The sequence below is a fragment of the Macrobrachium nipponense genome, chromosome 17 (genome assembly GCF_015104395.2).
Source record: "Macrobrachium nipponense isolate FS-2020 chromosome 17, ASM1510439v2, whole genome shotgun sequence".
Lineage (NCBI taxonomy): Eukaryota > Metazoa > Arthropoda > Malacostraca > Decapoda > Palaemonidae > Macrobrachium > Macrobrachium nipponense.
The window spans coordinates 7,204,982-7,219,981 of NC_087210.1; positions in this window are offsets into that span (position 1 = coordinate 7,204,982).

The following is a 15,000-nucleotide window of genomic DNA, read 5'->3' on the forward strand; positions in this document are numbered from 1 at the left end:
GTGTGTATTTTATATATAAATATATATATATATATATATATATATATATATATATATATATATATAATATATATATGATAATCATTTGTTTGTGTGCATTTTATATACATATATATATATATATATATATATATATATATATATATATATAATAATACACATTCTCACACTACAGTTATTAGTATCTTAATTCAGTATAGTGTCAAATAGTGAACTTGAAAATTTTAATGAAAAGGAAAAAAATACATTTCAAGATCTATTGAACCAAAAGTACAAAATGTCTTGTTTTATGGGACTAGAAAGAAAGAAGGGCAGGAATTGGCCACGATAGGTCTTGTAATCAAGGAATCGTGAACTTGGAATACGGAGTGTATGAATGGCTCAGATGTAATGGACTTCTTGCTTTTGTTTTTTTAGATTATTATTATTATTATTATTATTATTATTATTATTATTATTATTATTATTATTATTATTATTATTATTATTATTATTATTATTATTATTATTCAGTAGATTAAACCTATTCATTTGGAACAAGCCCACCAAAGGGGCCACTGATTTGATATTCAAGCTTCCAAAGAATATAGAGTTCATTAGGAAGAAGTAAGAGGAAGTAAAGGGAAACACAGGAAGAAGAAATACTACTTTACAAAAATACATAAAAATATATCAACATGCAAGGTGATTGATACAAGGAGTCGTAATGCATTGCATTTTCGCTTGAACGTCTGACGTTCCAATTAAATGACATCCTCTGGGAGGCTGTTTCAGAGATCAACAGTGTGAGAAGTTCGTCAGTGAGCTACATCTACTGCATATTGGTGCTGTTGATTAGATTATACAGATAATGGTTGGTCTATTTTGGTAGCAAGCATTACATTCTACTTCTCTCTGAAGTCACGCCATTAGAAAGGGTAACATTTATTTATTACAACATTTAAATTGAGAAGGTAAGGACTTAGTCATACGAAAGCGTCACCTTGTCAGAGGTTTCAAAGTCCATGGACACAAAAAATCTAATTCAGCCGTAACAATACAGTTACAATGTCTTCTGTTATTAAACACGCAATGGCTGTCCCTTTCCAAAGAGTTGTGTAAAATAGGAAGGATGTATATATTCCTCTGTATAAGAGACTTTGAACTTTTTGAGTAATGCTTAATTGATGGTACTCGCTAGTGGAATTTTGGAAAAGTTTGCCTTATCAAAATGTAACTAACAAAACAACATGATAACAAACCTTGGCTTATTCAACCGAAGTGTAAGATAGAGAAATATTCATTAAGTGGTTCAATTAGAGAAAGTCAAAAAAAGAGAAGCAATGGAAAAATGTGAAACTAGATTTCCTGTGCGATTTCAATATAACAACGGAAACAATTATTGAAACGATAACGAAAAAGAGGCTTATGTGGAGAGAATTTCATTTCATCATAAAAAAAAAAATTATTTCATGTTGTACTGGAAAAAAATATACACAATCAGTGGGATTGCATACGGATAATGCTCTCAGTATAGAAAAAAAAGAAGAAAAAAAATACTGCATCATACTTTACAGTGAGATTTTGAAATTGACGTAAAGTATGGCAGGCTTCATAATAATTTGGTTGTGATATCCATTATTGTCTGTCTGGAATTTTTCATTTCTTTTTGTAATTTCAGCGAATGACAAGAGTGCAGATGATGTACAGTCACTCATATAAGTCCATGGATGTCAGGGTGTTTGAGAGAGATTTTCATTTCACCCCTTTCTGGATGACAGGTATCTGGGAGTGCAAAACTGGCCAAATGTTCAACTACCTAACTGCTGTAGGAAGTTTCGGTGCGGCCGTCTTACGTCACTATACAGACCCGTTGTCCAGAAAGGGGTTGGATGGAATTCAGCTTTATGCCCGGAGACGTCCATGAAGTTATATGAGTGAGTACTTTTCATTCATTGACAAGATTATGATGTACTTTTCAGCCAATGAAAAGAATGTGGATGTACTTTTCAGCCAATGACAAGAGTTTGGATGTACTGTTCAGCCAATGACAAGAGTGCGGATGTACTTTTCAGCTAATGAAGAGTGCGGATGTACTTTTCAGCTAATGACGAGAGTGCGGATGTACTTTTCAGCCAATGACAAGAGTGCAAATGTACTTTTCAGCCAATGACAAGATTGTGGATGTACTTTCAGCCAATGACAAGAGTGCGGATGTACTTTTTAGTCAATGACAAGAGTGCGGATGTACTTTTCAGCCAATGACAAGAGTGCGAATGTACTTTTCAGCCAATGACAAGAGTGCGGATGTACTTTTCAGCCAATGACAAGAGTGCGGATGTACTTTTCAGCCAAAAATTGACAAGATTGGTGCGGACTGTACTTTTCAGACCAATGACAAAGACGTGCAGATGTACTTTTTCAGCTAATGAACAAGAGTGCAGATGTTACTTTTCAGCTTAATGACAAGAAGTGAGGATGTACCTTTTCAGCCAATGACAAGATGTTGGGTAGGATGTACTTTTCAGCTAATGACAAGGAGTGAGATGTACTTTTCAGCAAGGACAAGTGGTTGCGGATGTACCTTTTCAGGCTAATGTCACAAGAGTTTGCGGATGACTACTTTTCAGCTAATGACAAGAGTGCAGATGTACTTTTCAGCTAATGACAATGAGTGGCGGATGGTACTTTCCAGCTAATTACAAGATTTTGCGGATGTACTTTTCAGCCAAATGGACAAGAGTGGGATGTACTTTTCAGGGGCCTAATGAAAAGAGGCGGTTGTTTATTTTCAGCTAATGACAAGAGTGCGGATGTACTTTTCAGCTAATGACAAGAGTGCGGATGTACTTTTCAACTAATGACAAGAGTGCGGATGTACTTTTCAGCTAATGACAAGGAGTAGCGGATGTACTCAGCTAATGAAGAGTGCGGATTTTGTACTACTTTTCAGCAATGAAAAGAGTGCGGATGTACTTTTCAGCTAATGAAAAGAGTGCGGATGTACTTTTCAGCTAATGACAAGAGTGCAGATGTACTTTTCAAACAATGACAAGCGCTCAGATATCTTTTTATTACCTCAAGTTTAATAAAATATTTTGTTTCTGTATTTTTTTTCTTAGAGTAAGACTGGGAAAGTATATGGAAACATTTAATTTTTAAAAAATGTGGCAAATCATGAACGAATATCAGATTCTATCTTTAAAAAATTGTCTTCAGACTACAAAATATACCGAAAAGTTTGTTTATTTTTCACACAACTATGACAAAAAATACACCTTCCCTCGAATACCATTCTTTCAGCAACTAACGGCCGTGTCTTTTGATTCATTAACAAAAGAATGGCTTCCTCAGTCGGAAGTGTTTTAGCTGTGCAGGTCACTTTTGTTGACGGCCGAGCGTCCAGAGCCGCAGCAGCGCTGTATGGCATCCGTAATTGAAACATGGAATTAATGCGGCCTTAATTACAGTGTTATTTACTCTTTGAGTCATTTAGCCGTGATTTGTCGATTGCTTTCATCTCTTTGAGGCTCCCTCTGTCTCCACGAGCCAGCAAAAGAAAGGCTTCATGCGGAAATATGGTCTCTTTGAACGGAGAGAGAGAACCAATTTTTTTTTTTTTTTTTTTTTTTTGGCGCGCGCGTCTCATAACTCCACTTTTAATATCACTCTTTCATACCCTGCGCAGAGTTTTCAATGTATCGCTCCTTTGATATCAAAGTGTTACACCGGGGGGAATTCTACCGTATTTTTTCCTGCTCTTGACATTTCAATTTCTTTACATCTCTCTCTCTCTTTTTTTTATCAGGCTTTTTATTTCGGAGATGGGATGCCCTTCTTTTATGTTTTCGTTTTCCAAAATATTATTATAGCTGGACTTACTTGGTGTCGCTGTGATAACACTGGTGCCCAGTTTTTATGTCGTTAGGAGACGGCCTGTGTTCTGGCTTTCCTCTTGGAATCTTCGACTCAAGGTACTGTTGTGTCTACACACATACACACACACACACACACACACACACACACACAAATTACTTACATTATTGAAATTACTGCATTATTGGTTTGCGTTATTCCTCCATCTGAATTATGAACATCTTTGATGTTCTTCAAGCGAAAGTGGAAGAAATGGACAATGAGACGAAAGCCTATTTCAGTCTTTCTCCGTTGAAGATTGGATAAACGAAAAAGAAAAAGTAACTAGCTCATATTCTGATCAACTTTTGGACATCTTGCTTGATTTCCCCGAACAGAATTTTACATTGATTTCTATGTGTTCTGGACGAGTACAAAATACATCGAATCAGAAAAGCTACGAAGTGAAATCGTGCAGTATTGTAAAATGAAACAGGTTGCCACATTTCCGTGGTTTCTCTCATAATCGATACTTATGATATTTTTGTGAACTCCTGTTACCTATAACAGTGCTCTCTGATTCGTAAAAGGGAAATCACTAAAAGTATTGTATAATGGAAAAACAGGTTGCCACATTTCCATAGTTTCCCTCATAATCGATACTAAAGATATTTTTGTGAACTTCTGTTACCTCTGATTCGTAAAAGGGAAACAAGAGGTGAAAGTAAATGGAAAATGGAAGTAAGGGAAGAGAAGATCAAAACTTTTACCCTTAAAAGTGGAGCTGCATAAAAATAAAGTTTATATATTTTTTCACCTCATAGGCTATCTGATCTTGTCTAACTTTTAATGTTATATAAAACATTTTTTTCAAAGACACAACGGTTCTTGTAACTACTCCCTTCTGTCAATAGCTGGACCTTTACCTTATTGACAGTGAATGAATAAGCGCTGTCAGTTATACTTCTTAGGTGTTTCATGTGACATCAATAAAAAGAAAAGAACCTTTACAACTAAGGATTTTACTCAACCAACGTCTGATGGAAGGAAAATACTGATCCAAGGGGAAAGTCTGGGTCCTATGGACCAAGAGTAAAATACGGCCTTGTTCATTACACAAAATATTGAGGACTTGCAAGGTGATTGTGCTGCTAAGAATGACCAGGAAATTAAATGACTGCTCCATATCCGTTAATGTGTGTCTGAAATAAACAAATGAAGAAGTCATGGTATTTATTCGTTCCTTCCAGTCACCTTTGCCTCTCTCTCTCTCTCTCACGCTCTCTCGCCATCTCTACCGTTCTCTCGTCCTCCCCCCCTCCTGGCCCTGACTCCTCCGTTCTCCCCCCTCCCCCTTCATCTCGGCTCGATCTCTCCCTCTCGTCTCTCTCTCTCTCTCTCTCTCTCTCTATTAATGACGACAGATGCATCTTATCTAAACGGTAACAGCAACGTGGTTTAAGTGAAGTAAACTAATACTGATAAAGGCAATAATTTGTTATTATGGTTCAAAGTATGATTTAAAAGGAACAATATAAAACACTTCAAGTAATTCAAGCGATTACTCTGTCTTGAAATGGAAAATCAAAGCATCAAATACTTTTAGCTCATGATACACAAGCCACTCTATGGCGCCGTGTCGTGGCGTCCGTGTGTGGCGGGGATGTGGCTGAGGAAGTGGCTTCCCGTAGGTTTCCATTGTTTATAAGCTATGTCGAGCACACGAGCGTCTGTGGCAAGCGACTGTGGCGAGCTGTCGCTGGTCCCCGCCACAGCTTATGAACAATGGAAACCTATGGGAAGCCACATCTCCGCCACGACGTGGCGCCACAGAGTGGCTCGAGTAGGTATTTCTAAAATTTATGTAACTAATCTCTTCAGACAACTTCAGCAGCTACTGTATCTTTTCAAAATGAAAACCATAGTCGACGGAATAAGGAGACTATACCAACTCCGTCTAATAATGGGAAATACCATGATTAATTCATTTGCACTGAGTACTACGTCGCGGTGCTAAATTGCTGAAAAATTGATAATGAAAAAAACGACATTATATTCCAGGGGGGAAAGTCCCCTCTTCGCTGAAGCTGAAAACGACAACTCTTACTTTCCTGTATCTAAATTTGCCATTTGATGGAATTTTCCTCTCCCGTAAATACGGCAAATAAAATCTAATGGATTTGTGATGTTATCCACCGAAAGGATGTATATAGTATTTGTGTGCGGTGCACTAATAGGATTTTCGTGTTGATTATCAGTTATGGCGTCCGGCATCACTTATATTCATTAATTCGTAACGAGAATTGGGGAAATGAAAAGAGTGATTCTCATGACCCCTTATTTGTTGTAGCTATAAATGCGTAGCTGATTGTATGTGCACTGATTTCACCCCTTTTTTCGAAGCCTGAATTTCAAGTCAATGGCCTCTTTGGTGGGCTTGTTCCGTATGAATAGGTTTCATCTTCTAAATAATAATAATAATAATAATAATAATAATAATAATAATAATTGAGTAAGCTTATATAGTAAAAAGAAAAAGACGCTCTGTCTACAAAGCTTATTATTATTATTATTATTATTATTATTCTATCACAGTCATCCTATTCGACTCGGTGGATTTTTTTAATAGTGTGGGGTTCCGGGTTGCATCCTGCCTCCTTAGGAGTCCATCACTTTTCTCACTATGCGCGCTGTTCCAGGCAGCACTCTTCTACATGAGTCCTGGAGCTACTTCATCTAGTTCTTCCAAGTTCCTTGTCAGGGATCTTGGGGTCGTAGGCACAATCCCAAGACCCCTGAAACGGAACCTGGAAAAATTAGATGTTGAAATAGGTCCAGGACTCATGCAGAAGAGTGTGCTCCTGGAAGCATCGCACATAGTAAGAAAAGTGATGGACTCCTAAGGAGGCAGGATGCAACCCGGAACCCCACACTATATAAAAAAGAAATAAAAGTCGAATAAGATGACTGCATTAGAAAAAAAAAAAAAAAAAAAAAAACTATTCACATGGAGTAAGCCTACAGGGGCCATTGACTTTAAATTCAAGTTTCCAAGGAATGCTGGTTTCAACCTCCCACCGTAGACCCCACACTGCAGCAGTGATCATGATAGAGAAATTGTTAACCTATTTGCACGACATACCTATAATGAAAAAGAAATGAGTCTTAGGAGAAATAACCTAAACGATGCCACTCACTTCCGTTGTTTGTTTGTTTGTATGGTGTTTTTACGTTGCATGGAACCAGTGGTTATTAAGCAACGGGACCAAGGGCTTTACGTGACTTCCGAACCACGTCGAGAGTGAACTTCCATCACCAGAAATACACATCTCTCACTCCTCAATGGAATGGCCGAGAATCGAACCCGCGACCACCGAGGTGGGACGCTAATAACATACCAACCACGCCGCTGACCACAGACCATCGGAATTCTACATCGGAATTCTACATTCTTGAATAGGAAAGATAGGAGAGCGGGCTCGAAAATAGCACGAAAAAGATAAGGAGTCATCGCTGAAAGGAATAAAAATGGGATCCCGAAACAGCTAAAAGAAACTGATCTTATCTTCTAAGCGAGGAGGAAAATGCGGACAAGTGAAACCATTTCTAATCAGCTGTCTATATGTACGGAAGTACGAAAGGGTTCATTTCTATAAACCATTTGTCTTGCTATGGGATATAACTATAATAAATATAAAAAAAAACCTGAATTCATTGCAAACATCTCCCTTCCTTTCCTTGTGCGAAAAACAAACACGAGAAATGTGGAATGCAAATATCAGACAGGAATAAGAGAAGGTAGTTGGTCTAATGAGCAATTATGCTCATTATATTCTTTGCAGACAATAGAATTGTTTGCCCTTCATAGCTACTGGCAGTCCCTTCCGAGCCCCCCCCCCCCCCCCACAATCCCCCGCCCGCCCCACTCCAACCCTTCCTCCGGATCTGACCCTTTAAATATAGCTTGGTGAGCAAAATATTCATTTAATAAATAAACGAACCGTTTTCAGTTGGAAAGAGGAAAATTAGCATAAATATTACCAAATATACTGATGGTCCTCAGTGCAAATATGAGGAAATAAATATACAAGGAAATCGAGGTTATATATATATATATATATATATATATATGATAGTTGAGAGAAATTAGATTAAATTATGGTCTTACAATATAATTACATCATATATATATATGCTATATATATATATATATATATATATATATATATATATATATATATATGTATGTATGTATGTGTATATGTATGTATGTATATACATATATTTATGTAATTGTGTTGTAATACCGTAATTAAACTAATTTCGTTCAACTATCATACATGGACTGCTTATGAATAATGAAAATCTAAAATTATATACATGAATTGTATTATCTGCAAAACATAAAAATATGCTTTAAAAATTTATATATACAATCATGCGTTTTTATTATTCATTAGGTTAATGCCGACATTGTGTATTGCTTAGCCATACTGCTTAAGTTATACAACTACTGTACCACCTTTAATACCCTGACTACTAATAATCATCAGTAAGAATTTGTATTCATTTTCTGTAAAACTATAAGAAAGGTTTGTCTATCCATCCGCACTTTTTCTGTCAACCTTCAGAACTTAAGAAATCCTGAGGCTAGAGGGCTGTAAATTTGTATGTTGATCATCCACCCTCCTATCATCAAACATACCAAATTGCAGCCCTCTAGCCTCAGTAGTTTTGACTTCATTTTAGGTTAAATTTAGGCGCGATTGTGCGTCTGGCACCGCTATAAGTACCAATTCCACAGGCCACGATCAGGTCACGGCTGGAAGTTTCATAGGCCGCGGCTTAGAGTTTCATGGGCCGTGGCTGAGAGTTTATGTAGCATTACGACGCTGTATAGAAAACTCGATTCCGCCGAAGAAACTTCGGCTTATTTTTTTTATACATTGATTTTATTCTTTCCTCCTTAAAAGGAGTCCATATTTTTACTTCGATGAATATGTTGCTTGACCCTGTCTTTAATGCTATATTTAAAAGGTCTCGGATCCAAGGAGGGTCGGGGTAATGAGGGGTGGGGGGAGCTGCAGTTGCCATTGAGTGCAAACATCTATTGTCTGCAAAAAAATATAATGAGCCTAATAATTGCTCATTAAACTAACTACCGTCTTTTATTCCATTCAGATATTTACATCCTCAATTCCTTGCGTGTTTTTTTTTTTTTTTTTACAAGGGCGCCTCAATGGCGTGGTCGGTATGGTGTTGTTGTGCCACCTCGGTGGCCGCGAGTTCTTATAAAAAAAATTACTTTAATTTTTTCTCGGGCATTCTAGTGAAGAGTCAGAGATGTGTATTTCCGGTGATAGAAGTTCACTCTCGACGTGGTTTGGAAGTTGCGTAAAGCCGTTGGTGCCGTTGCTGAATAAACACCGGTTCCATGCAACGTAAAAACACCATACAAACAAACAAACAAACAAGGGGGAGGCAGGGAAAAATTTGCACTGAATTCCAGTTTTATTTTAGTCAAAATGCAATATTTTCGTTCACTTCATTTGGCAGATTACTGCCACCAGCTCGGATGTCAGGAAAACGTTATATAAATCAACCCAATGCTATGAATCCAGGTTATATATCGCATGAAAACGGTCCCTCAAAAATTAATTAATCAATCTATTCAAGAGAGAAAGCTCATCTCGCCTCAGGGACCATAATACGCAGATGGAAGGTTTGCTGAATATTGAAAAATGTGTCAATAAAAGATTGCCTGAATATAGATCAACGTCAGTGGAAGATTCTCCGATTATCGATCCTCTGTTATGATACTCCAGTATCATTCATAGGTCGCCAAAGCACCAAAGTTCACCGCTGAGCCGAAAATATGATATTGTCTACTGGAAGAATTCTCAGAAGGTTATATGGAAGTTAATCTACCCTAGGTTGAATGTGAATATGATTTTAAAATGACACATTTTGCGTATTTTGCATCTAAAGTTGAAAATTACGGTTTACGAATATTTAAAAATGAATATTCACATATCATGTTTGTATTTAAGAGTTCCTTAAATGGCATTTAGTTGCAGATCAGTCATATCATAATATTTTTCTGACGGGAAATATCTAACTTGGAATATATATTAATTCTTATCAAAAATAATTATAATATTACCATTAAAGATTGAAGGGAACTCAACAAGCTTTTCCTCTCAAATGCGGACTTCACATCGTTATAATCAATTGGTCTCCTGGTGATTGAGTGACAATTATTATTATCAATATTTCAGCAGATGACACCTGTTCACATGGAAGCTTCCAAAGAATGTTGGTTTCAACCTCCCACCGCAACCCATACTGCAGCAGTAACTGATCATGAGACAGAGCCAGTGATTCCATCGCCCTAGGGGAGACGCGAACCCGCGACATTTGAGTGGCATTCCACGACAATAACCACAATACCAGTGGACCAGTTAATGTCCAAAGGGGATATAACTTTTCCCTAGAGACAGAATAGCTTAGGTTTTCATCCTGAAAGTCGTTTTTATTTTTTTTTATTTATTTATTTAAATTTTTTTTTTTTAATATTGTTTCAACACTACGGGTTCCTTAGAAACGTCACATCTTTGGAAAGTAGTCGAATAGACTACAGGTATTTCAGCTGAAGAGGAAATACTGGAAATGTCCCAGAAAGAGCTGAGTAAGGTTTTGTACCGTGGTTGGAAAATATCAAGTCTATTTTGTACACACACGCAAATTAGAATTAGCAGAGTTTCATCAATTTTTCGTTCGCCTGCCTGACTCACGAGTCATGCCTTATTAGTAAAGGTATAAGCCACGAAGGAAAGTGAAACACTGGAGTAGCTGCAAGATCTTTCGACTCAACGTCCTTTACTAAGCAGTCTGCTGAAAGGATGTCGAGTCGAAAGATCTAGTAGCTACCCCAGTGTTTCACTTTCCTTCGTGGCTTATACCTTTATTTATGCATTTATCACGTTTCAAACTTTCGTGATTCAGTTACATGTACAGGCATTATTAATCTATTTTTCTTTTCGAAAATGGAAGAAGTCTTACGTAAAAACAGTCCCTGACATCTTTAGAAAATCATGTTATATTGTTGCGTAAAACTATTTTCCATACGACAAAATTGATGTGTTAAAGTTTATGCTTCCTGACTGTTGATCAGTCAAAGGAAATATAGTCGTTTATTTCAGATGTCTTAGAAATTAATTTAGAAATCCTCCTACATAAACTGTGCTACTTATTACATTGTAGCATAGAGACCAATTTACAATTGCCACTCGCTAACTTCGCTGGAACTAAACGATATTTCTCTCTCTGATCAATCTTTACAAAGATATTTTTGATGATGGGATATCAATTGGTGGAATGGAAATTGAATATTTGCAGTATATCTTACTTTTGAAAAATGTAAAAATGCCGATATCAAAAGGTCAAAATATCATGTTAATTTTGGGTAGAGCATAGTTTTCAATACGTCACAATACAAATTGTGTTTTTGAAAACTTGTTTAAAAAACGCAAGATTTTATTAGCAATTCAATGATATACTATGTAGCGCTTCCAATGACATCCAGTCTAAAGAGATTTATATCAAAGTTCATTAAACCGTGAATAAACAAATAACCTACCTATAACCAGACTCTGAGAATTTAGATTATATATTGCGATACACATTTTGGTATCGTTTAAATGCATGAGAAGCGTAAGTTATAGCATTATGTTAAGAAAGGCCAAATAACAATATTAAAAGATCAAATACACTCTGTCATTGAAATAATATTCGTCTTAAATGAAGGTTTAGAGATTTGTACATTTTATTAGCACCATGCAATACTACGTCAATTCCCCTTCCTGAAGATATATAAAGTTTATTACTTTTTTCGTCATTGTTTTCTTATAAAAAAAATTACTTTAATTTTTTAACGGTATTGGATACTGTCAGTTTTTAATAAAATATATAATGATGAGTTTTGTATTATCCCGGCAACTGCTTTATCACCAACATGGAACGACGGCAAATGAATATTTTACCTTTAATCTATTAACTGTCAGGAAGCACAAACTTTAACAGCAATGCACAAAATGTACATGATATTTTCCAAGCACGATACAACTGCAGCATTTATTTTTTTAATTCTGCCATCATTTTTGCATGAGTGAATATATTAGTAATAACAAAATAATGGTCTAAAATGCTTTCAGTTTTGGCATCGCATCATTTCAGAAAAGTATTGCTTGACATTGCAAATAGCTTAAATTTAAATGGTAACACATACGGTATCTATCAAATCTGGCAGAGCAAAGTTAGATACCGATGATTAAGATATAATCCTCGCACGGTCTCTGATAATAATTAATCACGTTAAAATCTGACTGAAGAAAAGTTAACGCTTGATGACGCTAATATTAAGATTAAGGAGTAGCTAGCTGCCTGCCAATGTCTAAAATTTCGTCAAAAAAAGAGAGAAAAAAAACTCCGAAAATTTTCATTCTGACTGACTGGAACCTCGGAATCTATAGAACTCTTCTTATGAGACGCGTGTATTGGGGTTGGTAAATGAACGTAAATTACCTTCTTTTGGGCCCTAAAGCCTCATCCATCAACTCCTTTCCGACCGAACTCCCTCTCTCTCTCTCTCTCTCTCTCTCTCTCTCTCTCTCTCTCAACTCAGGCCTCGGGAGTTTCTCTTGGACGACTTCACATCACCCCACCAAAACACCTTCGCATAATGCGGACGTCATCCATCATCCGTGTCCTAAGTAGATATCTCATAAAAAAAGAAGTATAAAAATAATGAGGAGTTCTTCTACTCTCTTTCCTACCTCCTCCATCTTTGGAATCTCTTCGAACAGCTTCCTTTCCTCTTCAGGTCTTTGGTAGCAGCACCCCCAACCCCCCACTAAAAAATAATAGATAAATATTTGAATATTGCGTCGAAGTTTCTTCTACGTAATCAAGTTTCATGTACAGAATTATAATACTGTATGAAACTCCCAGCCGCGACACATGAAACTTTCACAGTATTATAATACTAAATGAAACTCCCAGCCGCAGCACATGAAACTATCAGCCACGTCCCGGTGGTGGGTGCCCGACGCACGACCATGGCTAACTTGAACCTTACACAGAATAAAAACTACTCAGGCTAGAGGGCTGCAATTTGGTATGTTTGATGATTGGATGGTGGATGATCAACGTACCAATTTGCAGCCCTCTAGCCTTGGTAGTTTTGCAGATCTATGGGCGGACGGACAGACAAATAGCCATCTAAATATTCTCTCTTTTAGAGAAGACTAAAATGAGAATTTCTTATACTCTCTCTCTCTATCTCTCTCTCTCTTCTACCTCCTCCATCTTTGGAATCTCTTCAAACAGCTTCCTTTCCGCTACGGGTCTTTGGTAGCAAAATCGTGTTTTAGTTTTTCTTATAATCGGTTTTAAAGGCAAGATAGATGGTGCTGGTGCGGCGTTTATTTTGGAGGGGAAAAAAATCTCAGGGAATGTTTTCCGGAAGGTTTCTGTGCGACCAAGACCCTCGGAAAATGGACGTTTCTTTTTTATATACATATATATTTATGATCTTATTTCGTTGTCTAAAATACGGAGCTCAGAAGATCCAACGCAGTACTACAGCTAACAATAAAGATATCGGTTTCCTGTTCATATAAAAAGGGTTTTTGTTAAATTAAAGCCTAAACGACTTACAACAGAAGATATTAATATTCCCTGTAATTGATGAATAAAAAAATATTTGATCAGAATTAATTCATTTTAGTGACTAGTAAGGGCTACATTAGAATGAGTATTCAATTTCCTGTTCTATTATGTGACTGCTTTTTCATTACCTAAAACATATTCAATAATCCAGTCATGAGACTGTATGTGTGCATTTTATATTCATATATAATATAAATAAATAATATATATATATATATATATATATATATATATAATATATATATATATATATATATATATATTATATGAAAAGTTTGTATTCCGGTGTATGAAACTGCTGATGCTGCGGAAATCTTTAGCACGGAGGTTTCATTTATGCTTTATCAAGATAGAACGAATGCGGTGATGTTTCCATGTCTTGTCTTTTCTCGGCAGCCGTACTCTGATAGGGGAAGGGAAAATAACTATATATATATATATATATATATACTATACTAAATATATATATATATATATATATATATATATATATATATATATATATATATATATATATATATATATATATATATATATATATATGTATATATATACATACAAATACATGGCCTCGTTTCTCCTGCTCTTCCCTAATCCATATATCTGGAAAACTTGGGTACATATCGTCTGTATATTAAGGCTAAAATGTGCAATTAGATAGCCATGCTTGCATCATACATAACATACATACATACATCCATCATACATATATATATATATATATATACGTATATATATATATATCTATATATATATATATATATATATATATATGTGTGTGTGTGTGTGTGTGTGTGTAAATATGTATGCTTGCACATGGCTATTTAATCGCACATTTTAGTCTCAATTCACAGACGATATGTACCCAAGATTTCCAGAAATATGGATTAGGGAAGAGCAGGAGAAACGAAGCTATAATTGCTGCTAATTGCCCATTAATTATTAAGCGAGCTTTTCAAAGAGTTCCAAGGCAAGTAGAAAGAGAAATGAATCAAGAAGGATAATAAAAAAAATGATCGCATAAAAACGAAAGAGATAAAAACGAAAGCAATGAAAGGCGGGTAAAGAAAGAGGGAGAAAAAGAGAAAGGATCAAACCATGGTAGAAATGACCATTTCAGCCCCCCGCTCTCGCAGCCGCCCTTCAAAAAAATGTACGCAAACAAAAATAGGTAAAATTCTTCGAATGAAAAAGATGGAGCCCTTGGGATTCTTCAATCGTCAGTGAATCGTAATAAGGACGGAAGGCAAAAATGCCGATTCCCAACTCCCTAGAAATACGTGGCCCAAGTTCACAAAATCCCAAAATCCCTTTCTGAAAGGCCGACGACTTTCAGTAAAAAGCAACTTTATTTGGTTTGAGTGCGGATAGGAATTATTATTACCACTTAGACATGTGATATTAAAGACCGGTGAACTTCGTAATATACATACATAA